This window comes from Sceloporus occidentalis, unplaced genomic scaffold (assembly GCF_023333645.1).
Source record: "Sceloporus occidentalis isolate IW3139 unplaced genomic scaffold, rSceOcc1.0.p SCAF_9, whole genome shotgun sequence".
NCBI lineage: Eukaryota > Metazoa > Chordata > Lepidosauria > Squamata > Phrynosomatidae > Sceloporus > Sceloporus occidentalis.
The window spans coordinates 35,516,010-35,541,074 of NW_028316989.1; the positions used below are offsets into that span (position 1 = coordinate 35,516,010).

Sequence of the window (25,065 nt, forward strand, 5' to 3'; positions counted from 1 at the left end):
TGTGAGTGAGTGGCTGCAGTACAGGCACTTGCTCCCTGTGAACTTACAGGAAGCACAGATATCATAGAATCATGGAGTTGGAAGAGACCAGCCCCTGGCCATGCAGGAATACACAATCAAAGCACTCCAAGACAGATGTCCATCCAGCCTCTGCTTAAAGACCTCCAAAGGAGACTCTACTGCACTCCGAGGAAGGAGTGTGTTCCACTGTTGAACAGCTCTTACTGTCAGGAAGTTCTTCCTAATATTTAGAAGGAATCTCCATTCCTGTCATTTCAATCCATTGCTGCAGATCCTAGTTGTGGAGCAACAGAAAACAAGTTAGCTCCATTCTCAATATTACACCTTTTCAAATACTTAAACAAGGCTATCAAATCACCCTGAATGTTCTCTTCTCCAGGCTAAACATCCCCATCTCCCTAAGCCACACCTGGGAGTTTATCAGACGCGAGTTTTTGGCGATTTTTCCTGCCTATCGCGCAATGTTAGCGTCACCAACGTTGCGCAATAACGTGGAAGCGCGATGTTCTTCCAGACGCCATTCATTTCTATGGGAGCCCGTTGCGCAACGCTCCCGTAGTTTAAGCGTCATTCCTCCCCTTTTTGGGCATTGCGGGCAGAAGTGGAAGCCAGGCCATGGTCTCCCGTTATCTTGAGAAATGTGTTGCGAAATGGTTTGGTGTGGTAGGCAGCAGCGCAACGCAACGCTAAAGTTACTGATTGCAAAGTTCCCATGATGCTGGGCTGCTTTTTGACCCCATTGCCTTCTGGTGGCCTTCCTTTTTCAGGACAAACCCTTGGAGGGGGGGTTGCCTTGTCTTGCATGTAAGGAAACCCTTGGGGTCATCCATCCCTGCCCCATTCCTCTGTCCTGCATGGACACCTGGGGGACTGCACATGCAAGGGGTCCCTAGGGGTCATCCATTCCAGCCCCATTTCTCTGTCCTGCATGGACACCAAGTAGGCTGTAAATGAAAGGGGCCCCAAGGGGTCATCCATCCCAGCCCCATTCCTCGGTACTGCATGGACACCTAGGAGGCGGCAAATGAAAGGGGCCCCAAGGGTCATCCATTCCAGCCCCATTCCTCTGTCCTGCAAGGACACATAGCAGGCAGCAAATGAAAGGGTCCCCTAGGGGTCATCTATCCCAGCCCCATTCCTCAGTCCTGCATGGACACCTGGGGGGGGGGGGTTTGCAAATGAAAAGGTCCCCTAGGGGTCATCCATTCCAGCCCCATTCCTCCATCCTGCAAGGACACCTAGGAGGCGGCAAATGAAAGGGGCCCCTAGGGGTCATCCATCCCAGCCCCATTCCTCTGTCCTGCATGGACACCTGGGGGGTTGCACATGCAAGGGGCCCCTAGGGGTCATCCATTCCAGCCCCATTCCTCAGTCCTGCATGGACACCTGGGGGGGTTGCAAATGAAAGGGGCCCCTAGGGGTCATCCATTCCAACCCCATTCCTCCATCCTGCAAGGACACCTAGGAGGTGGCAAATGAAAGGGGCCCCTAGGGGTCATCTATCCCAGCCCCATTCCTCCATCCTGCAAGGACACCTAGGAGGAGGCAAATGAAAGGGGCCCCAAGGGGTCATCCATCCCAGCCCCATTCCTCGGTCCTGCATGGACACCTAGGAGGCTGCAAATGAAAGGGACCCTTAAGGGTCATCCATTCCAGCCCCATTCCTCTGTCCTGCAAGGACACCTAGGAGGCGGCAAATGAAAGGGGCCCCTAGGGGTCATCCATCCCAGCCCCATTCCTCTGCCCTGCATGAACACCGAGGAGGCTGCAAATGTCAGGGACCCCAAAGGGTCATCCAAAGAGCGGCAGCGCTGAGAGAAAAAGGGAACCTCCAAGCCGCGAGGTTATTTATTTGAAAAAATAACTAAAAATCAAGACAGAGGTGTATATATTTAATAATAAAAATAATGCATCCTGTATCCCCCACTCATTGCCACCCCAGAATGCCTCTTGCACATAATAATAATAATAATAATAATAATAATAATAAATTCATCACCATAAATGCCAGAAAAGGATGCGATTGTCATGCATTTTTTTATGACTTTTAAAAGCAATTCAGAGCTGTCCCTGAATTCCTTGCAAAAGCATGTATCGTTTTGCCAATTGCCTAATTGACAAAAGCAACAAATGTAACATTCGATTGTAACATTCGCATTTTAGCATGGATTCTCCAAGGAAAAAAGTGCCCTTTTATTGTTCCCTTTCACTTTTATTAGCTGACTTCCAGCAAAGGGATACTGTTGCAAAGGGCAAATACACACACACACACACACACACACACACACACACACACACACACATTCCTCAGGAAAAAATACAACAAAACATGCGCTCATTTTGCCAAAAATAGTTTAATTAAAAAGGGAGGAAAGTGCCTGATGGGAGCTCTGTTCATGCCCTGCCTTTGACCTGACCTGAACTGCCCCCTTTCCTCCTGCTTACACTTTGCCATTGCCTTCCACTGAGGCTGAGACAGAGTGACCTGTCAGTACTGACCCATGGAATCAGTTGGGAATAAAATGGAAATGCAGTGCAGGCATTCTGACTGTAGCACCCACATATAACACTAATAATAATAATAATAATAATAATAATAATAATAATAATGGCGCTTAAGGTCCAGGAGCAAGAAGAAAGCAAGCACCCCAAAAATCATGTGCATAAATTGTCAAAAGAGGCTGCTCCTGCTTCATCCATTTCCCTACATCCCCAGCTTCTCTCCACAGCCCTATTTCCCTGGGCAATCCTCCTCCTCCTCCTCTTCCTTCCTTCCTTCCGACCCTCACCTCCCTCTGAGCTGCCCTGGGTCCTTCATCCTCCTCCTCCTGCTCCATTATAGGATGCCCTCCGTAGCTCCCTTCTTCCCACGGCTCCTTCCTCCTCCTCCTCCTCCTCCTCCTCATCCTCCTCCATCACTTTCTCCACTCCCCCTCCCCCACCAAAAGCCACCCTGATTTCCACTTTTGCCTTCTGTCACTCTTTGCATCCAGATTCCCCTTTTTCCTTCGGCTCTTTCCTTCTCCCCCTCCCCTCCGCTAAATAGGACCCTAAAGATGGGGGGGGACCCCCTCGCTCCCCCGGAAGCACAAAGGTCATGATGCCACCAAAGCCTCCAAAGGGCATGCGCAAGGATTTTGATGAGAAATGCTCGACAGAAACGGAGGGCGCTGGTGTAGTAGACAGTTCCGCTATGCATGGTTTCGCATCATGCAAATCGCAACTTTCGCGCAATTGTAGCGCTAACATAACGTTATGGGGGAATGACGGAAAAGCAAGCAATGTGGTAAGACATCGCGCGAAACAGTCATTTCGCAACGTTTTTTACATTTCCTTAGCGCAATTGCAGGGTCCAGAACTTGAGTCTGATAAACTCCCTGGTCAGGCATGGTTTCTAAACCTTTCACCATTTTGGTCGTTCTCTGGACACACTCCAGATTGTCAATATCCCTTTTGAACTGTGGTGTCCAGAAGTGGACACAGTATTTCAGGTGAGGTCTGACCTCACTCTCGAAACTTTTGCATGATCCTGAGAAATACCATCATCCTTATATTAATATATCGTTGTAATGAAAAAGCACATAGCATAAAAGCTGCCAGAAATTTTTTTAGAATGTGCACACTCTATAAAGAAATCGTCAAAACATCATCAGTATTAAAAGACATATTGCAAAGAGCAGATTAAATTGCAGGAGCTGGGCCAGAGTCCATTATTAACTGTTCATTTATACTCCGGGCAAATGTCAATTATCCCCTCTGCCACAGCCGATATTTTTATGGCACTTTTTTATAACGAATTCGTAGCCATAATGTTTCTATTGCAGCAAAGAAACTTGTGGCCGTTTTGATGTTTAAGCTATTCAACAACAATTTGACCTGATATAGACCTTTGCACTGTAGACTTAACCATGTTTACTCTCAAGAAAACTCACTAGAGTCAATGAAGTTTACTTCCCAGCACGTATTGTAGCAGCCATCAAATGTGCCCATGAGAATGGCAGGACTGAAAGAAGGACCTCACCTGAAAGCTTTAAGATCCAGGCAGAGTTATATGGAGAAATAAGGTGCTTTCAAAAATCAGCCAGTACTCCATAGGCCATTATCATATGAGGGAAATGTACCCCCATCCCAAAGGAAAGGGAAAGCAGACCCAATTCGAAAATAAGCCAATTCACATGATTATCGCACGCAAAGAGCGAAATTGTGGTCATTCCAAAGGCAAAGCAGAGCGACGGCAAAATAAGTTACCACACCAGTAGATACCATGCGGATTCGACAATTCGAATTGGCACCCTTGCGCATGCTCAGTGGGGCTCTGAACGCATCGTGAACCTTTGCATTTCCAGGGTGAAGAAGGGGGCCACTTCCTGTTTCACATGAATGCTAGCTTCACGTGAATGATTGCTTCACGTTTCTAGTTCTCCATGCATACAGTATATATATGGGCACATGGAAGCACACGCATACACACACATATATTTGAGTGCACACATACATATACATGCACACATACCCCCCCCCATAGGCAAGCCATGGACATGGGTGGGCATATACATATATGGAAATATAAACATCTATATATATGTATCTGTGTGTAGATATATATATATATATATATATATATATATATATGCACACATGCATATGTATGTGCACTTGTGTATGCACACACACATATGTGTATGCTCCCTTTTTGCATCCAAGCAAGCTGCCTTTCTATGGGTCTCTGCGCCCTTTCCCCAGCAGCTTCGGGGAAACACAAACCATGCACTGCTCTGTCCACATTAAAACATGAATATATTCATTCCGCAGTAGCCCTTTCCCCAGCAGCTTCGGAAACAGCCACTTTCCCCCTCCTCGCCAGCACTGGAAGCGGAAGGACTACCGGAAGCAAAAGGTGCAAAATTGCAGCCCTGCACCATGGGATATGTGGTACCTTTGAAGTTGGGGACGGGATACCAGGGCCGATGTAAACTTGCATTCCACACCAGCACCACATCAAATTGACTGCAATTAACCTTGGAATAAGATTTGTGAATTCACTAGTTCACCAAATTTACCTATTTTTGTATTGACCCAGGATCGGCCCCAAAATGACTGAGCAATCACAGCAATTGTGTGAGATAATCTCTTGTGAATTAACATGAATATGCATGATTGGACTTGGGATGGCATTAGATTGGCATTGGTTTGACTGGAAGTTTTCGTCGTGTGATAACGGCCGTATTGTGTCAGGAAGTGCACTGGAAACCAGTAAAGCTAGATGTAATGAGGAACATGTATGCTCCTTGTAATTTGCCTGGTTTACAGTCTGACTGCAGTGTTTTGAGTATGCTAAATTTTCAAACAATTTCCATTGTCAATTCCCACAGAGAGCCTCTTACACTAATACAAATGGGATATAACTAAGGTATGCATCACTGTGGTCAGATCAGACATCTCCTGGAACAGACAAAGCTGGTGCACTAGCTTTAACTGTCCAAATACACCTCCACATTCCTTTTGAATGTCAGTGTCATTCAGTCTGATTTACAAATGTCTTTTAACTTAACTAATACTTACTGAGTTCAGATACACTTCTGAAAAGCCATATATATGACTAAGGCCAATTATTTTATGGAGTTGAGTGTGTTTGAAAGAAGAAATATCCTTTCTTTGGGGCCGCAGAGGGGGCGGTATACAAGGCTGAAGAGTGTTGGTGCATAGCTAGAAGGAAAATCTGAGTTCCAGGCGCTTTCAGCTGTTATTCCGCATTTATTAGTTACATTATCTTGATCAAGAACACTCTCTACTGTCTCTTTTGCCATTCCAGTTTTACTCCACCAGTCATTCTGCCATTTGGAATTAATGCCCACAATAATAACTCTGCCAAAGCACTGGATGTCACCTTTTATCTTTTAAAGAACCCCAAAGACACATTTGTGTTATCAGTGAAGTTTTCACTATAAGGGCCTTTTCACATCTTCATAAGGAGTCAAGACATCATCTGGGCTTATCAGTCAGACGTTGCACAAACATAAACACAGCTCTGCGATCACAGATGGCAGTTTTAAAAAGCTGAACACCCCTTTGATAGCTGTGGCATCATTGTGATTCATTCTTTTGTTCCTTGGTGTCAAACTGATGAAACAGACAAGCGATTAAATCTTACAGTTAAAAGAGACGGTATGCATATGTGAGTGATTTCTACTAGGATATTCTCAAAGCATGCATTAAAATACATATATATTATAATTACTTTCATTTCCAGCATTGGGAAAAAAAACAGGCAAGATAAATCTTTATACAGCTGCTATGCCACTCTGGAATTTTCTCCACCATGCAGAGGTCTTATATTCAGTTCTTCAGTCCTTACTATGGCAATGAAGTAATTCTGGATCCATATGAGTAAGGACTGTAGACTTCCTGAGTAAAATATGTACTTAAGTCCCTAAGTTGGGAAGTCCATCAGACAATGGAGAAACAGATGCTTTGCATGCATAGGGTTCAGGCCCTGTTAGGGGTTCCATTGTAATGGGTCCTCCACCCCCAACAGGATGGACTGTGGCTCTTAGTTCAGCCTTGACCAGGAAATGATCCATCCACGACAGTGCGGTGGTACTAATTACCATCCGCCCACGGATATTCCTGTTCCGTACTGAAGGCCGCATCAAGAGTATGACCTGCGCAATGCATTGGCCCAGTGACCAGTTAGAATAGGCCCATGTCTGTCCTGGATTCCATGAACTCCTGAGCCACGCCTGTTAAGCTGGTCTCGAGTGGGATGTTGAAGTCGCCTGGAATTAAAAGTCTGGGCGACTCTAATAGTAACTCTGAGACCAGCTGGGTAAGCTCAGATAGGGAGTCTGTTAAGCAACTGGGTGGATGGTATACCAACAAAATCCCTATACTATCCCTGGTCTTCAGGCTTAGGTACATACAGTGGACCCTTGTTATCCGCTAGGTTTTGGTTTCAAGATTCCCCGTGTAAAACAAAATCCGTAGATGGTCAAGTCCCATTAAATATAATGATATAGCAAAATGGTGTCCCTTATTAAAAAAAATGGAAAATCAAGGTTTGATATTTGAAATTTATACTTTTTTTAACATTTTCAAACCGTGGATGCTTGAATCCGTGTATAAAATATCCGTGTATAAGAAAGGCCGACTGTACATTTGAAGTGATCTATTTTCTGGATAGTTATCCTGGTCAAGGTAAGAATATCTCTATAGACCAGAGCCACACCGCCCCCTTTCCCTTCCCTGCTCTCTGACAGAGTACCCGGCTGGGAGGGCTTGATTCCACGTGATGGTACTATTATTTTAATTTATTATTATTATTATTATTATTATTATTATTATTATTGAAAGAAAAAAATAGGCTGCATGAGCTTTCCTAGACTTTAGTCTACTTCCTCAGATGCTTTTGAAGTCTACAAAAGCTCATGCTGCTAACATCTTTGTTTCAGTTAGTCTCAGAGGTGCTACAAGATCTCTCTACATACTGATTCTACAGACTAACATGGCTATATCTTTGAACTCTACCACTCTGGAGACCAGGGTTTGATTCCCCGGCTCGGCCATGAAACCCACTGGCTGACCTTAGGCAAGTCACATACCCTCAGCCTCAAGGGAATAGCAAACCTCCTCTGAATATATCTTGTCAAGAAACCCCCAATTAGAGGTTTGCTTTCCAGTTTCCATAAGTTGGAAATGACTTGAAGGCACACAACAACAACAAACAGACAAACAAAAAGGTCTTTATATGTGGGAAAAGGAGAACAAGGAAAGAGGTAGCCTAGCTTTGTATAGAAGAGAATTCCATAGGATGGGAATGGCCACTGAGAAGGCTGTCTTCCATGTCCTCACTCAAGGAGACTGAGATGGAGGTAGGAACAAGAGACAGCCCTCCTGTGTGGATCGGAAGACTCTGGCAAAAAATGAGGACTGATGGTCACCATCTTTTGTTTGAAGAACTGTAATAGTATGTGTATTGCATCACATACTTGTGAGTGGGAATCATTCATCTCTCCAGCTGTTGTTGGATTCCCAGCAGCCCTGTCCAGCATAACCAATTGTTATACTGGGAATTGCAGTCCAACAACATATGGAAGCCCATTATGCCCATCCTTGATCTACGTTCACAAATATCTGATGTACACATCATACCTTAAGCACAGCAGTGCGACAACAGAAAATTATTTGGGGTTCTGCCCCGTCTTTCCACTTTGTCTTGCTGGTAGGTACCAGCAGAATTAACACATTATTAGTGATTAAGGAATCGAAAGCTATCTCCCCTGACTGGGCAAGGGAGTGGGTAGTATTTGCCTGGCATGCTCATTAAAATCCATTACATCTTTCCCAAAACGAATTGATAAGTTATAGGGAGATGCTTGAAGCAAGGCTCATCTTCTTGAGTACCAAAGATGCCAAGCCTTCATACAAAGGCTGAGGCCCTTGGAGATGAAAAGAAAGCATTAACAAGACACAAACAAAGGGCATCCCAATCATGTCAAAGTGCCTCTCTTCTGAAATGAATGAAATAACCTTTTACATAATCCCATTAGCATTTTCAGGGGAAATGGTGGCATTTGAGCAGATACTTAAAAGAAAACCTCTTCTTTCTCTTGCAGAAAGGCCACAGGTATTTAATCTGATTTGATATTTTACAATTGATATTAAACAATAGAGAAGACAAGAGCATGCAGAGAGCTGTGTGAGTCACCTATGGATCATCCAGTTTTTGCAAGGTGTCCCTGCTGTAGGAGGTAGAGCATGCAACTTTCCTACAGGAGAGAAAATTGTTCATTTCCTTTCAATGCCCTATGGAACATCTGTTGCACAGCATGATTCTGCTAAAATCTAGGCAATTAAAATAGTTGCCTGTTTATCTCAACCTTTCCCTTTTAATATTATGAAGATCACAATAATAAGAATTTCCCCTTGAAGCAAACTCTAGTGACTGAATGCCAACAGCTAAGGCAAAGCTACTGGGAAACATGGGAGGTGTCACTGTATTTGGGTTAAATCTAACTAGGTTGCACCCTGACACATCAAATACACTCATCCCTCCACATTTGCGGCTTTGATGTTTGCAAATTTGATTATTCACATATTTTATTAATATGTTCTCTCTAGGACTATCTAGGTCCTCCAGCGCATCTCTATGGTCAACCAAATGTCGCACTGAAGGGCCTAGAGATTCCTAGAGAGAACACTCCACTAGGCATTTGTCGCTCCTTCAGTGCAATTCTGTGCTCAGTGTCTAACAGATGTTGGCCACAGAGTTGCACTGGAGGATCTAGAGAGATTCCTAGAGAGGTATTCTCTCAGGTAAAAACATAGTGTGTTTGTTATTGTGGTTTTTCCACATTCATGGGGGTCCTGTGCCTCTAACCCCAGGGAATGTGGAAGGATGAGTTCATTTGTGTTTCACAACCTTGATTTCATCACCTTCCCAATGCTAATGCTGTTAAAAATGTTTCAGCTAGATGGAAGAGGGAGAGGAGGAGAAAGAGGAGAAAGAGACAACTGGGAGAGTGGGGAAAACCTTTGTAGAAAGGAGGGTTTTGTTAACAGAGGCATGACTATGCTGGTATGTGCAGTGCTGTGGACTTTGACCATTCCTCCAGCATTCAAGGAAACATGTGCCATGCCTCTGTGATATTTGGAAAGAGGCTTCTTTTGATTTGTCTCGCATCCCTACATGGTGATATTGTTGTTAGTTGCCATCAAGTCACTCACAGCGACCCTGTGGGTGAGATATCTCCAAGACTCCTTGTCCTCCACTGCTGTGCTTAAGTCTTGCAAATTCATACTTGTATGCCCTCCCCAATGAGTCTATCCATCTAGTGTGTGCTCTTCCTCTCTTTCCTCTCTTTCTCTCCACCTTTCCTAGCATTATTGTCTTTTCTAATGAGTCATGCCTTTTCATGATGTGGCCAAAGCATGACAACCTCAACTTTATCATCTTGACTTGCAGGGAGAGTTCAGGCTTGATCAGGCTAGGGACCATTTGTTTGTCTTTTTGGCCATCCACAGTATCCTCAGCACTCTTCTCCAGCACCACATCTCAAATGAATTTTTCTTCTTGTCTGCTTTCTTCGTTGTCCAGCTCTCACATCCCTACATGGTGATGGGGAATACAATGGCATGAACAATTCTAACTTTAGTGCTCAGCTGTATATCTGCTCTTTAGGATCTTTTCTAGTTCTTTCATAGCTGCCCTCCCCCTTCCTAGCCTTCTTCTAATTTCTTTACTGCAGACTCCTTCCTGATTTATGTTTAAGGCCCTGGCTCAATGCTAGGGAATTCTGAAAACTGTAGTTTTGGGAGACACTTAGCCTTCTCTGTCAGAGCTCTGGTCTTATAATGTATTACCATTGAGAAGAGAGACAGATCAGGAGAAAATTAATGCATGCATTTTTTTTTCTAAGCAAATTCTTTTTCGATTTAAATGGACCGTGAAGACAGTTTTAACTTTGTTTTTTAAAAAATCCTTTGCCCTTAAATAGTCTTAACTAAAAGAAAAATGTCAACATACATACACTGTGCTTAATTCAAAAAAACTAAACTATTTTGATTTCCTCATTGTTTAAGTTGAATATATTTAGGTCTTCCGTCGTCATTATTTTTGATTGTTTTATGTTTACTATACTCCTGGGCAGTAAAATAAAGGATTGCTAATAAACAGCAACCTATCTTGTGTGTGTGTGTGTGTCTTGTCTTCACATGAGATTGTGAAGGAAAAGTTGGTAGGGGGAGGATCCATGTTTGCAAGGGCCAGGGCAATGATTGCTAAATATAATAAGACGGAATGGCCAGGCATAAATGCAGAGTTAAGCAACAGTCAGCAGAGTTACTGCCTGGATGGATACACAACTGAATGACAAGGGAAGACCTGGAAGAAGCAGGGTCATATTCTGCAGAATCCAGGACCACACAGCAACAGAGAAAAAATCCTGTCTGTTAAGCAAGGATTCAACCACCCCATAGCAATGCCATGTTTCATTTAACACGACCCCAACATTTCTAAGTATCTCGCTTGTCACATAATATGATATTTAATTTTATTTTAAAATCCTTTCAAGGTGGCTACCGAAAACTGGAAAGTTTTACTTGAGCTCTCAAAACACTTTGTATTCAACAGCCTTATAAGGTATACCACTATTGTGAGGGCTGTATATTGCAGACTGGGGAAGGGAGGGTTGTTTGACTGAAGCAACAGGGAAATGGTTTGACTTAAGCGGCTGGGGGGGAAATAACTTAAAAACGAACATATAACAAAAGAGTGCAAACAAAATAACAATATTACTAATGGTAACAATATTGAGCTCAGCATCATAATAAGAAGAGCCAGAAGAGTGTACAGTGGGTCCTTGTTATCTGCTGGGGTTTGGTTCCAGGACCCTCCATGGCTAACAAAATCCATGGATGGTCAAGTCCCATTCAATCCAATGGCATTGCAAAATGGTGTCCCTTAAATAAAATGGAAAATCAAAGTTTGCTGTTTAGAATTTATAATTTTTAAAAATGTTTTATGGATGCTTGAATCTATGGATAAAAATCCGTGGGTAAGGAGAACTGACTGTATTGGTTAGAACAGAATAGGCAAATTTGACAGGTTCAGGAGACAATTCCATCAACATCCTAAGACCTGCTGTTGGCTGCCCCAAACTTCCAAACTCAAAGTGGAAAGAAGCATACATCTATTAGAAATGTTGGGCTGGGATTTGGGGGAAGCAGGTTCTTCTAGTCCTCAGTGAGCCACAAAACTCACTTGGTAAGCTGTTCTCTTGGGCCAGCTGCTCTCTGAGTCTGATCTAGTTCACAGGGTTGTTGTGAGGATAAGGTGGGCAGGAAGAGAACCATGTACCTTGATCTCATTGGAGAAAATATAGGCTATACAGTAATTGTAACAAGATTGAATGTACAAGCATTCAAATAATTACAGCACCATATCTAAAGGGTAATTCAGACAATGAAAACAATCCAGATATAATGTGGGTTGAATCTTTTGTTGTTCACATGCATTTTGTTTGATCCAATTCAAGGTTTTCCTAAAAGATTCACATTGCTGACTGTGTGAAAAACCGACATGAATAGACCCAGGAGAATACTGGGATAAACTCTGCATGCCTTGAACATGTTTTAAATACATCCAGATCATTGACTGCATCTTTGTTCAAGTGCTGACACGTGTGAGCAACAGAACTCGAAGAGATGTGCATAGATGTGATTCCGACAAAACAAAATTGTGCGAACGACAAAACCAGAATGCATGAGTGAGATTATTTGGATAGTTGTGCTAAAAAATACAGCGGCTGAATAACTCCCTAAATGACACAGTAATACAGCAGGAAGGAACCTTAAAAAGCATGCAGTCCAACTCACATTTGTATTGGCAGCAAGAGTATCCCAGGCCATGAGTGGCACATTGAAAAACCACATATACCATTTTCAGTCAACAAATTCCTTTGTCTCAAAATCCCGTGGGCCAAAGCAGAGGTGTTAAAATGTGTCTGCATTTCTGTATTTTTATATTGTCTTTAAAGTGGGGGGGGGGGGGCTCTTTAACTGCACCCATTTTAAAATATGCAAAGTGTAGAGTTTCTGGGCAGGAGGGGTTAATGAATGGGATCAGAGCAGATATGATGGGCTGCGTGGGGGAGTTTAATTCTCTCCTTCTCCATCGCTTCTCTAATGAAAACAACACCTCCAAAGCTCTTCTGTACATTGGGAGGAGATCCCACATCAATTTAATGTTCCCCCTCCTGCTTGTTATGATCCTGATAATTAGCAACCCTAGCTACGGCCTGCTTTTTGTATTTTTTAAAAAACGTTGATTGCAAAAATACATTCTGCATTCTTTATGGCTACCATGTTGATTAATTATTTCAATCAATTAATTGGGAAACATTACATGTCCTTGATAAATCACAAGGCAGAACACGTGTGTGTGTGTGTGTTATTGTTTTAAGTAGAAGGGCTTATTAAAACAGCAGATGGCAAGCACCATCTTAGAAGAGGAATTCTTCTTTCACACATGAGAGGAAGGGCTCCTCTAAGATTATGTGTGACATGGCACATGGGTTCACAAGCTTAAAGGCTCAGAAAATATATTTCTGCTTTCAGAAATACTGTTTTGCAGTCATGAAAATATATGCCCATCTAATTTTGTCCCCTTTACTGACTTTAGATCGACTTGATTAACCAATTCTAAGTTTCTTTATGGTACAATCATATGCATGGCTACTCAGAAGGAAATGCTATTCAGCTTTATGGGACTTACTTTCCAGGATCAATCCTCAGCTTCTCCAAGTAGGAGAAAACCCCTATCTGAAATCTTTCTGCTGGTCAGTAGAGGCCATACATCTAAATCCTTGTGTCATGCGGGTTTTGTTGTTGTTGCATGTCATCACGTCCTTTCTGACTTTTGCGAAGCATAAGCTCAGAGGAGCATTGCCTTTGCCTTCTCCTGAGGCTGAGAGCATGTCACTTGCCCAAGATCACCCAGTGGGTTTCATGGCCAATCTGGGAATTGAACCCTGGTCTCCAGAGTTGTACTCCAGCATTCAAATCACTACATTGCACTGGTGTGCAGAGCTACAGATTTAATCAGCAGTGGCCATAGCATTTGTGGATGACAGGTGCTGTAGTCCGACACATTTGAAGGGCCTCAGGCTGCAGAAAATATTGTAGACCAGAGTAGAAAACTGGTTGTAAGAGCTCAGGGCCTTAAAATTGCACACTGCAGCCATCCCAAAATCGACTATTATGTGGATGAAAGTTAAACTGGAAATCAGTTCCAGTTTCTGTTTTCAACTACTCGAGGCCAATTTTTGCAGGTTTGGGAGAAGGGTTCTGGAAAGATATTTGCAGTTTGATGTCACTCCTGGATGCCTCTAGCAATGACAAGTCACTGTTTAGAGGCCAAAAATGGGTGTGGTGATGGTCAGGGGATTTGAGGGAGTCTGACAAGGATTGGAGGCTTGCAGCAATGCCCGGGGGGCACACATATACCGCCAACACTTCACAGGTGGAAGCAGGACAAGTGTGGCCAAGAAAGCACATCAGAGTGGGGTTTTTTGGGCTATGTGGCTGTGTTCTGGAAGAGTTTATTCCTGATGTTTTGCCAGCATCTGTGGCTGGTATCTTCAGGGAATGCTGAACTCTTCCAGAACATAGCCCCAAAACCCCCCACAAAAAACTATGCATGCCAGTGTGCTCAAGATGGCAATATTTATTAATGAGGAAGATCACACAAACTATGGCACGCTGCAGCAATTTGCTTTTGCCTGAGCCCTGAATGAGACTCCTCTCCCCAACCGGACTCAATTAACCTAGTACAAACTACATTTGCACTTTGAACTCAGTTTGCAGCAACTGAAGTAAGCTGAGGACAAAGAGGGAAAGTGCAAGGAAGAGAGACAAACTGAGACATTTTCATAGCAGCTTTAAAATGAGACAACAGATGATTAATGGGGACTGTGCCTACCAAATCAAGACAGTTGAAAGATATGCATGTCTCCTTCCCCCTACAGCTTCCCCAGCCCATGATGCAGCATAAAGCAGCTCTCTTATGTTCCTAGTATGAAGAACCATGTTGGTTTAAATTCAGTATTATAAATGAGCAGGAATACTAAGGCAACCCACCGTTTATGGACTGCCTTTTTGCCCATTGCAGCTTCTGAGATATGAACTTTTAATGATGACATACTGGAGGCCAATTATGTCATTCTAGTATCACTTTAACCAAAAGGATCATCTTGTCTTGTCTTTTAAATCAGTGGAGGACAAGGCTTTTGCCAAGTAAATGAATACATAGCAGGCAGGCAGCAGTGAAGACTCTTTGTTAATGTATAATATGGGGGAGGTGGAGCTCACAAAGTGATATTTGATACGAATGGAGTCAAACCAGGAAAATAGGGACATTACATGTCCCTCTTTTTTTTGTCTGTAAAATGTGGGAAATTATGTAACCTTGATCTCAGACAATGTGAAATATCCATATATACCTGTCAGTAATCATTTCCAATTCTGCTTGGTAACACAACTTGGGCAGTTGGTCATAACTATTTCTTACTTGATCCAGCCCCATATGTAGAAAATGGGGGAGGGAGGGTGGATTCTGATCTTCTCCTTTTGCCACTTATTTTAGCTCAGCATTCTTCTCTGGTTTTCCTTTTTTTGTGTACTTTGGACTGCTCTGATCAACATTGGCACTTTGTTTTTTGGGCATAGGATTTGGTTTATTGATGTCACCTTCTTGTGAAATCTTTTTTTGTGGGAACAATCTGTTCTGTTGAAAATGACTGTTGACATGCCGAGGTGCTGCTCCTCATCTGTTTGGTTTTATCAGCAATTTCTCTTATTCAGGCCCAGAACTTCCAAAGGAAAGGAGAAGAAACTAATTCTTAACAGAAAGAAGGCATATTTAAATAGACTTTTAAAACTACAAAACCTATGATGGGTGAGGTGCCAGACAAGTGGAGATGGCGGGGGGGGGGGGGGGATAAAAAAGAAACATCAAAGAGAACACAGATCAGTCAGCCAGACTTCAATACCAGGAAAAATATTAGAATGAATTACACAGGAGTCCATCTGCAAGTATCTTGATGACAATGTAGTGATCAGTAGGTCCCAGCATGAGTTTGTGGAGAACAAATCCTGCCAGACTAATCTTATTCCTTACTTGGACCAAGTAGAGGGAGAAATGCTATGGATGCCATTTATATAGATTTCAGCAAAGCATTGTCTAAGGTTCCCCATAATATTTTGTTTAGCAAATATGAAATAAACAGAACCATAAATGATTGGAAAACCATGCTCAAAGAGTCATGATCAGTGGTTGTGCTTCAAACTGGAAGGAGGTTCTGAGTGGAGTGCCTCAGGGTTCTGTCCTGGGGCTAGTCCACTTCAATATTTTTATCCATGACTTAGATGATGGAGTGGAGAGACTTTGCAGATGATACAAAACCCTAGAGAAGTGGCTAACGCATGTGAAGATAGGAACAAAATGCAAAAAGACATAGGAAAACTAGAAAAATTGGGCAGAAATTAATAAAATAAAATTCAGTAGAGACATATGCAAAATTCCACGTTTAGGCCACACAGAAGAACGTACAGGCAAAGGATGGGAAAAACATGGCTCAGCAGTACTACATGAAAAAGGACCTTGGGGTTATTGTTGATCATAAATTGAACACTAGCCAGCAGTCTAATGCTGCAGCAAAGAAGCTGAATACTATTTTAGCCTTCACTAGTGCAAGCATAGTCTCCACATCAAGGCAAGTAATAGTCCTACTATAGGCCTCATCTGAAATTTTATCACAACCAGTAATATGCAGCTAGAACCTGATGATATGTTATCTATGGCAACTACACTTTCCATTAAGGCTTTCAAAGTAGGAAACAAATGGCGAACAAATAAGGCCACAACTGAAATCAAACATAGTTTAACCCTTTCCAGCTCTAGTTCCATATTTTAAATTATTTCATTTTTAGCAAAACCATTAATTTCCCTGCTGGCAACTCCAGAGAGGTCTCCTTCCTCCACCTAACAATAACTCAGTGAATAACCACAATAACATGTATACTATACAAACATTATTCAGATCATTCTCTGCTATGGCAAACCATGCGATTGATGCTGGTAAAATTCAAGAATACGTTTAGGAAATTAGCATTCCAAGAGAGGAGTAACTTTGGCTGAACTTTCTCATAACATCTCTTCATATTTTTATTGTCAAATGATGGCATTATCAGATGAGATCCATGTGGCTTTGAATCTCAGGAGAGTGCTGTCCTGTTGTTGAATGTACTGATAAAAACATGTCTGGAACAGCTTATCAAAGCCTTTTTGTTTGATCCTGGGTTTTTTATGATATGTGTGGCTTATCTGAAATAGTTGATCATGTATTTGGGATTTGCTTTATACTTTTGGGAGATACAGGGAGCATTTTTATTTATTTTTTTGCTTGCAGCGCCCCACAGACTGCCAAAGATGCCAAAATAAAACCCCACATGAAACAAAAGAAAGAGTCCAATTCTGTTTTTTTAAAAAAACAGGTATTTGGGGGGGGGGTGCTAAAGAGTGAGGGGGTGTTGCTATTTATTCAAATGGCAAATTAAGCCTTTTTTGGAGGTTATTGGTTCACTCTTTTTGCCAGAAAAAAAGGACAGTCCAGGGGATTGGACCTCAAAAACAACCTTGGGGCTGCATGCAACCACAGGGCTATACTTTACCCACTTCCACTTTATGCTATGGATAGGGTTTCTTTGTCCATGGATGCCAGAATTTGGGGGTTGCAGGGATGTCGTTTTAATCTTTCCTCTACAGCAAGAATTTAGGAAGGGAGATTTTGAAACTGTTATGGGATTTTCTTAAACAGAGACTGGTCTTACTGAAGGACTCACATGCAGTCTGACGTCAGCATTCTGGGCTGCATTCACATTATGATTTAAAGTGAATTGCTGATCGGGTTATATGACCGTCATTCCCATTTGAAACTGGTTTCAATCCTACTGTGATTGGTTTCAATTGTGATGAAGCAAGGCAAACGCACCCTCCCCCCAGTGCCGCCTTTGTGCTTGTGCTATGACCTATGGGCGCATGATTTACTTTTTTAAATAAAATGGATAGAAAATTTGATTCACTGATTTTGCAACTACTTGAAATCAGTGAGACAAGTAGTTGCAGAACCAATGTGTCATGCCCAGCCTGGAGGACAACTTGGAGGACTCAGAGGATAAGCCAGAGCCCCTGGGACCTGAACCTGTAATTGGAGAGCTGAGGCTGACCCTAGCTCTGCTGGAGCAGAGTCTGTGGCCCCTCCAGAGGTTCAGCAGCCAAGTTTGCCTGGGGTCGAAGCTGTGGACATAGAGGACCTGGGAAGTGTGCCTACTTTCAGGGAGCATCGAGCTAAAAGAAAGAGCCTTTGAAGATCACTGAGGCCCATTACAGACCACCCAAAAGGGGCGGTCTCGGGCCGCTGCCGGTTGCAGCGTGGAGGAGTCGCAGCAGCCAAACCGCGTGACTCCTCCGCGCTGCAAAGGAGCGCGAAAATCGCGCTCCTTCTGGCAACCCGGAAGAGACGCCACAAGTGCCAAAGCGCACACTCGCGATGTCACTTCCGGGCTGCGACGGGCGGACGCAGAGCGTCCGTTACGTCAAAATGGCAGTGGCCATGTGGTACGGCTGCTGCCATTTGTTACAGACTCTGTCCGTAACAGGGTAAGGGGTGTCTGGAAGAGACACCCCTTTTTCAAAATGGGACGTCCTAAGGACGTCCCTTATGGCGGTCTGTAACCCACCTGAGGCTTTATCAGAAACCTGTTCATAATCAGACACACCTGAATGCCTGCTGCCTGCCTATTTAGGCAGCTAGAGCAGGTATGTCCCTTTGCCAGTGATTATCTGACTTTCTTGGAAGAAAGACTTTGTTTCTGGCTCCCGTGGCTTCTTGGAACAAACCCTTGCTTCTTAGACTGCTGACTATTTTGATTATCTGGAACCCTTGCTTTATCGACCTGCCTATCTGATACCTTTTATCTCGGACCGTCTGACAAATGATACTGCCTTTATTCTCCAAGATTGTGTTGCTTACACTGACTGCTATCTGGGTGTTTTGTTTTTTTTAAGAACTAGCTGGCTTATCAGCCATTTGGCTGCTTTCCTGTACACAATTAATCGAATCTACAATCCATTTATTTAAATATAGTTACCCCTCCTAATTTGCAGCTCTGAATTCGGCAACCTCAAATATCCTCGGAGAGGCGACCCACGCGATTTCCAATGGCATGCGCCCTGGCATGCACACCCAGGACACACACAAGGGGCACGCCCCATTCAAGCCTATGAAGCTTGAATATGCTCGAGCCTCTGTTTTTGCAGCGGGGGGCTGGAATGGATCCCCCATGAAAATGGAGGGCCAAGCCAGGCTGTTCCCAAGCCGGGCTGCCACTTACGTCACCAATGACGCACAGACATGCATTTTGAAATGGCACAAACTAGTGGGGACGACAATTGTACCAAAAAAGAAGCTATTACAAGGGGATAATGAAAAGATCTGCTTTCACAGTGGTAATGATGAACCTTTTGGAATCGATTTACCAACACGGAGCGAAGGCGAATCACAAACCGATTTAAATGTAAGTGGGAATGAGCCCAGGAAGTTTTTGAACATTTCAAAGGCAAAGAGCATATTAATTTGAACAGAATGTAACTAAGGCAAATTAAAATAATTACTAAGGTAATTAAAGTGATCTGAACAGAATGGTTTGGCATCATTAGGAATGGGTGCAGCCAAGATACCTTCCTTAACTAAAATGTAGCCCTGGTGACTATTTAAACCTGGCATCCAAGTTTAAGACTGAACTTGAGGTAGAATCATAGAATCGTAGAGTTGGAAGAGACCACAAGGGCCATCCAGTCCAACCCCATTCTGCCATACAGGAACTCTCAATCAAAGCATCCCTGACAGATGGCCATCCAGCCTCTGCTTAAAGACTTCCAAGGAGGGAGAGTCCATCACTCTCCAAGATTATATATTCCATTGTCAAACAGCCCTTACTGTCGGGAAGTTCTGCCCTAAGTGCAGTACCTTACTTTTTTCTGTGTTGAATATCATTTTGTTTACTTTGGCCTAGCTTTCCAGTTTATTCAGGTCATTTTGAATGCTGATGCTAGCTACTCCTCCTAGTTTGGTGTCATCTGCAAATCTGATAAGTATGCCCCCAATTCTCTCATCCAAGTAATTAATAAAGATGTTGAATAGCACTGGGCCCAGGACAGACCCATGTGGGACCCCACTGGTCCCTTCTCTCCAGGATGAAAAGGAGCCATTGTTGTGCACCCTTTGGCTTCGGCCGGTCAACCAATTACAAATCCATGTAAGAGGTGCCTTGTCTAGCCCACATTTTACAAGCTTGTTTGCAAGAATGTCATGGGAAACCTTGTCAAAGGCCTTACTGAAATCAAGACATACTATATCCGCAGCATTCCCTTCATCTACCAAGCTGGTAATTTTATAATAAAAGAGAGAGATCAGATTTGTCTGGCATGACTTGTTTCCCTGAAACCCGTGTTGACTTTTTGTGATTATGGCATTGCTTTCTAGATGTTCACAGACTCTCTGTTTAACGATCTGCTCCAGAATCTTTCCTGGTATTGATGTCAGACTAACTGGATGATAATTGTTTGGATCTTCTTTTTTCTTCTTTTTGAAGATGGGGACAACGTTTGTCCTCCTCCAGTCTGCTGGGACTTCTCCTGTTCTCCAGGAGTTCTCAAAGACTTTTGCCAATGGCTCTGATATTACATTTGCCAGTTCTTTTAATACCCTTGGATGTAGTTCATCTGGTCCTGGAGACTTAAATTCATTTAGGTTAACCAGGTATTCCTCTACTATCTCTTTACTTATTCTGTGCTGAAATTCCCCAATTCTGCCCTCTGCTCCATTATCCTCAGGTTGAGCTCCCTTTGCCTTTTCTGAGAAGACTGAGGCAAAAAATGTGTTGAGTAATTCTGCCTTTTCTCTGTCCCCTGTTAGCGTTTTGCCATCTTCTGCATGCATTGTCCCTATCCTTTCCTTCTTCTTCCTTTTGCTGCGGACATATCCAAAAGAGCCCTTTTTATTGTTCTTAACCTCCCTAGCAAGCCTGAGTCCATTCTGTGCTTTAGCTTTTCTGACTTTACCCCTACACATGCCTGCTATTTCTTTGAATTCCTTTTTGGTGATTTCCCCCCCCGTTTTCCATTTCTTATACATGTTCCGTTTAAAACTTTGTTCAGATGAAAGTTCCTTAGTCATCCATCCTGGTTTCTTGAGACATCTCCCATTTTTCTTCCTCACTGGAACTGTTTGAAATTGTGCCTTCAGTATCTCCCTTCTGATAAACTCCCATCCATTCTGAACTCGGCTTCTCTTTTAGTATTCCTGACCACAGAATCACCCCTAGTATTTCCCTAAGTTTACTGAAATCAGCTTCCCTCAAGTCTAGACTCTAGAATATGTGTCTGACTTTGCTTGGCTTCTCCTTTCCACTGTATAACAAATTCAGGGAGAACATGGTCCCTTCCAGCTAAGGATCCCACCACTTGCACTTCATTAACCAAGTCATCCTTGTTGGTTAGGATCAGAACTAAAGTAGGTGAGGATGTAATTCTTCACTAAACTGCATCTGCACTTCAAGAATAAACCAGTTTGACCCCACTTGAGCTGCCATGGCCCAGTGCTTTGGAATTCTAGGAACTGTAGTTTTGTGAGACATTTAGCCTTTTCTGTCAGAGAGGTGCAACAACAACAACAAAAAGTATTGTTCCCAGAATTCCATAGCATTGGACCATGGCAGTTAAAGCAGTGCCACCATGTTGGATTATTCATGCAGGCTATGCATTAGGCGAACTATAATGGGGTTTCCTTGGAGGGGCTCCTCTGAGGCCGAGAGAGTGTGACCTAGAGCCTCGTTGAGTCTGGCGCTGCTATTGTCAGCCAGGGAGCCAATGGAGGCTGGAGGGCGGCTGAGCCAGGGGCGCTGAAGGGGGGAAGGCAGGGCCTGGGTCTGAGGGGAGCTGGTAAGCAAGGGCCTCCTAGTCATAGCGGGGCGAAGGCTGCTCTGGCGCCCGAGTCGGGCGACCTGCTGCCCAGCCGCCTTCCTGAGGAGGCCTGAGGCGGCGACGGAGAGAGAGGCCTAGAGTAGGCCCTGCTGCTGCTTCTTCTCTCCGCCCTTGGCCCCGCCCCCTGGCCCTTGGCCCCGCCCCCTGCGCCGCCATGTTGAGGCGGTCGCTGCCCGGCGCTGGGTGAGGCCTTGCCTGAGCCTTGGGCCCGGATGCCCGCGGAGACCCCGAGGAGCCCCAGGCGGCGGTAAGTGCGGACCCCGGCAGCAGAAGCGAGGAGGCCGTAACGCCCAGGCAGGCGGGCAAGGCAGCGCCGGGCCCCAAGCTCTGCCTGGCACGGCGGCGGGCCTCAGGCGGCCTCTGCCCCGCTTGTGGGGCGCCTCCCAGGCCTTTCGGTGGGGCAGCCAGGGAGAGGAGGGCCCGCCTCCGCCCGGCCCCAGCGCCCCAGCCCCAGCCCCAGCCCAGGCCGATCAGGAGGGAGACAGCAGCAGCCAAACAGGGCCGGCCCCTGGGAGGGAAGCAAGCGCAGGTCGAGAATGCAAGGCACCCAAGGCTCCCCTCCTCCCCAGGAATTGCCTCGGCTGGACTCCCCCTGTCACCCCCTGGACACCTCTCTCTCTCTCTCTCTCTCTCTCAAGATAGCCATATGTACCTATAGGCATACATATATATCTTTACGTACATACATACATATATATGTATCTTTGTGTGTGTATATATTATTTGATTTTCTTACATCCCACCTTTCTCCCAACATAAGCACTATACAGTATAGATTATCTATCTATCTATCTATCTATCTAATCTATCTTTACATAGATAGATAGATAGATAGATATGGTTAACTTCACATTCCCCCCTTTTCATACCGAACCCCATTAAAAAAGATTACCACTCTCTATATGTGTATAAAGATATCTATCTGTCTATATAGATATCTTTACATACATATATGTATATAATAATAATAATAATATGTTTTATTTATAGACCGCTATTCCGCGATGATCATAGCGGTGTACAGTAAAATCGTAATACAATACAATATACAATATATTGTATATCTTTACACACACACACATATATATATAATTTTCTTATATCCTGCTTTTCTCCCAAGACTATATAGATATATATATCTTTATAGGTATGTAAAGATATATAGGTATGTGAAGAAGTATATATCTTTGTATATATGTGAAGGTATACATATCTTTATAAGTATATAAAGATATATATATATATATATATATATATTATATAATACACACAATTTGTGTATCACTCTCTTAAAAAGAGAGAGAAAGAGAAAAGGATGGAGGGTGCCACTGCCAAAGAGTGACAAAAAGGTGTATTTAGGGCCCAAACAGACAGGCGGAAATATAAGCTGCTTTGGGTCGTTTTGGAGGCATGCTGTTTAAATGATGCATGCGTCTTAAGAGGCCATAAGCTGCGCCAAAGCTGCGCTCCAGTCCTTAGACTGCTTTGGCGTGGCTTCTGGACTCTTAGGACGCACACAGCATTTAAACAGCATGCCTCCAAAATGACACGAAGCACCTTTATTTTGGCCTGTCTGTTTGAGCCCATAGGGCCTGAACAGACAGGCGAAAATAAAGCTCCTTCAGGTCAGTTTGGAGGTATGCTGTTTAAATAACACACGCATCTTAAGAGGCCAGAAGCTGCGCCAAAGCTGTGTCCAGTCCTTAGGACTAGAGCGTGGCTTTGGCATGGCTTCCAGACTCTTAGGACGCATGCAACATTTAAACAGCATACCTCCAAAGTGACCCGAAGCAGCTTTATTTTGGCCTGTCTGTTTGAGCCCATAGTTATTTATTTTATTCAATAAATAAATAAATCACACATAGAGTTAGGTGGACAAGAGTCCTTGGTCCAAAACATGCGGCAGAAATAACTCAGTTTGAGACCACTTGAGCTGACCTGGCTCACTACAGTCGGCCCTCCTTATCCACGGATTTTTTATTCATGAATCCAAGCATCAACGGCTTGAAAATGTTTTTTTAAAGTATAAATTCCAAATAGCAAACCTTGATTTTTGCCATTTTATATAAGGGGCCCATTCTGCAATGCCGTTTTATTTAATGGGACTTGAGCACCCACGGATTTTGTTACCCACGGGGGTTCCTGGAACCAAACCCAAGGGCCCACTGTACTAGGGAATCCTGGGAATTGTGGTTTATTGGGGACCCAGAGCTCTCTGACAGAGAAGGCTAAATGTCTCCCAAAACTACGGTTCCCAGAATTCCCTAGCATTGAGCCAGGGCAGTTAAAGCAATCTCAAACCGGATTGTTTTCACAGTGTGTTTTGGATCCTTGTCTCCTTAGGCCAAAGGGAAAAGAGTCTGGAAGGGAGCCCTGGAGACCAGCCAGGCAAAAGGGTGCATGGCTTATGGCAGCAGCAAGACTTCCCCAGTAGCCCTGCCCCAGAGGTCAGTCAAGATGCAGCCTTGTATTGGGTTATCCCTTCCAGGGGGATGATATAGACATGCTGATGGCCAGTGCATCCCTCGGGAGGGGCAACCAGAAGCCCAGCCCAGGTGAATGGCATGTGTGGCTCCCTCTTTTCCTCTGTGGCATGAATAATTTGGTTGCAACCCGATTCCCAGTGCTTAATCTTCTTTTTCTGTTTGTGCAGTTGGCCCTCTGTAGCCACCAATTTTTTTATCCACAGATTTAACCATTCATGGCGTGATAGTATTCAGTCTGCTCTCCATTTTCATGGGGGGATCCGTTCCAGACACACACACCCTGCGAAAACAGAGACTCACCAATATTCAAGCCCTTATAGGCTTGAATGGGGCGCATGCCTGCGAGTGTGCATGGGGCACCGCCGCAAGGGCACACCCCATTAAAAATAACAGAGGTTGCCCCTTCAAAGACCGCAGACCACAAGTCCATGAGAGGGGAGGGACAAATCGTCTCTCCCAATTCACGGGGGATCTGTTTCATCCCCCTGCGAATTGAAAATATCACAGATATTCAAGCCCCATTGGTTATAATGGGGGTATGCTCCTGGGTGTGCACCTCATTTTGTCCCTCCTTGCTTGCCATCTGCGAAGGACAAATAATGCAGATCCCAAGTCCGTGAATGGGGAGGGACGAGTGTGTATATGCACATGCACACACACACACACACACATATATATATTCCGTTAAGCAAACCTTGATTTTTCCATTTTATATAAGGGACAGCATTTTACTATGGCATTGTATTTAGTGGGACTTGAGCATCCATGAGAGGTCTTGGAACCAAACCCCGGGGGATAGCAAAGGCTCACTGAGGGACTTGAGAGCTACTTTGGAGTTCATGTATTTGTTTGCTGCTTGTGTGTGTACATTTGGGCAAGGGAGCCTGCAAGGGCTACTGTTTATGATGGCAACATATCACTAGCTTCAGAGATTGTGTACCAGTTGCCCGGAAGCAGAAC

The 25,065-nt window shown here is 43.9% G+C and overlaps 1 protein-coding gene across 2 annotated transcripts in view; it reads left to right on the plus strand.

The window, feature by feature from the left end:
• Positions 1-21,781: 21,781 nt before the first annotated feature.
• The window catches only part of ZNF592 (zinc finger protein 592), a 52,140-nt gene continuing 48,856 nt past the window's right edge, over positions 21,782-25,065 (plus strand). Inside the window, exon 1 of one of the 2 annotated variants that reach the window (XM_089538752.1) lies at positions 21,782-21,866. The gene's annotated coding sequence lies outside the window, so the exon portion shown is untranslated. The remainder of the gene's footprint in view (positions 21,867-25,065) is intronic. The other variant, XM_089538753.1, reaches the window with a different exon arrangement.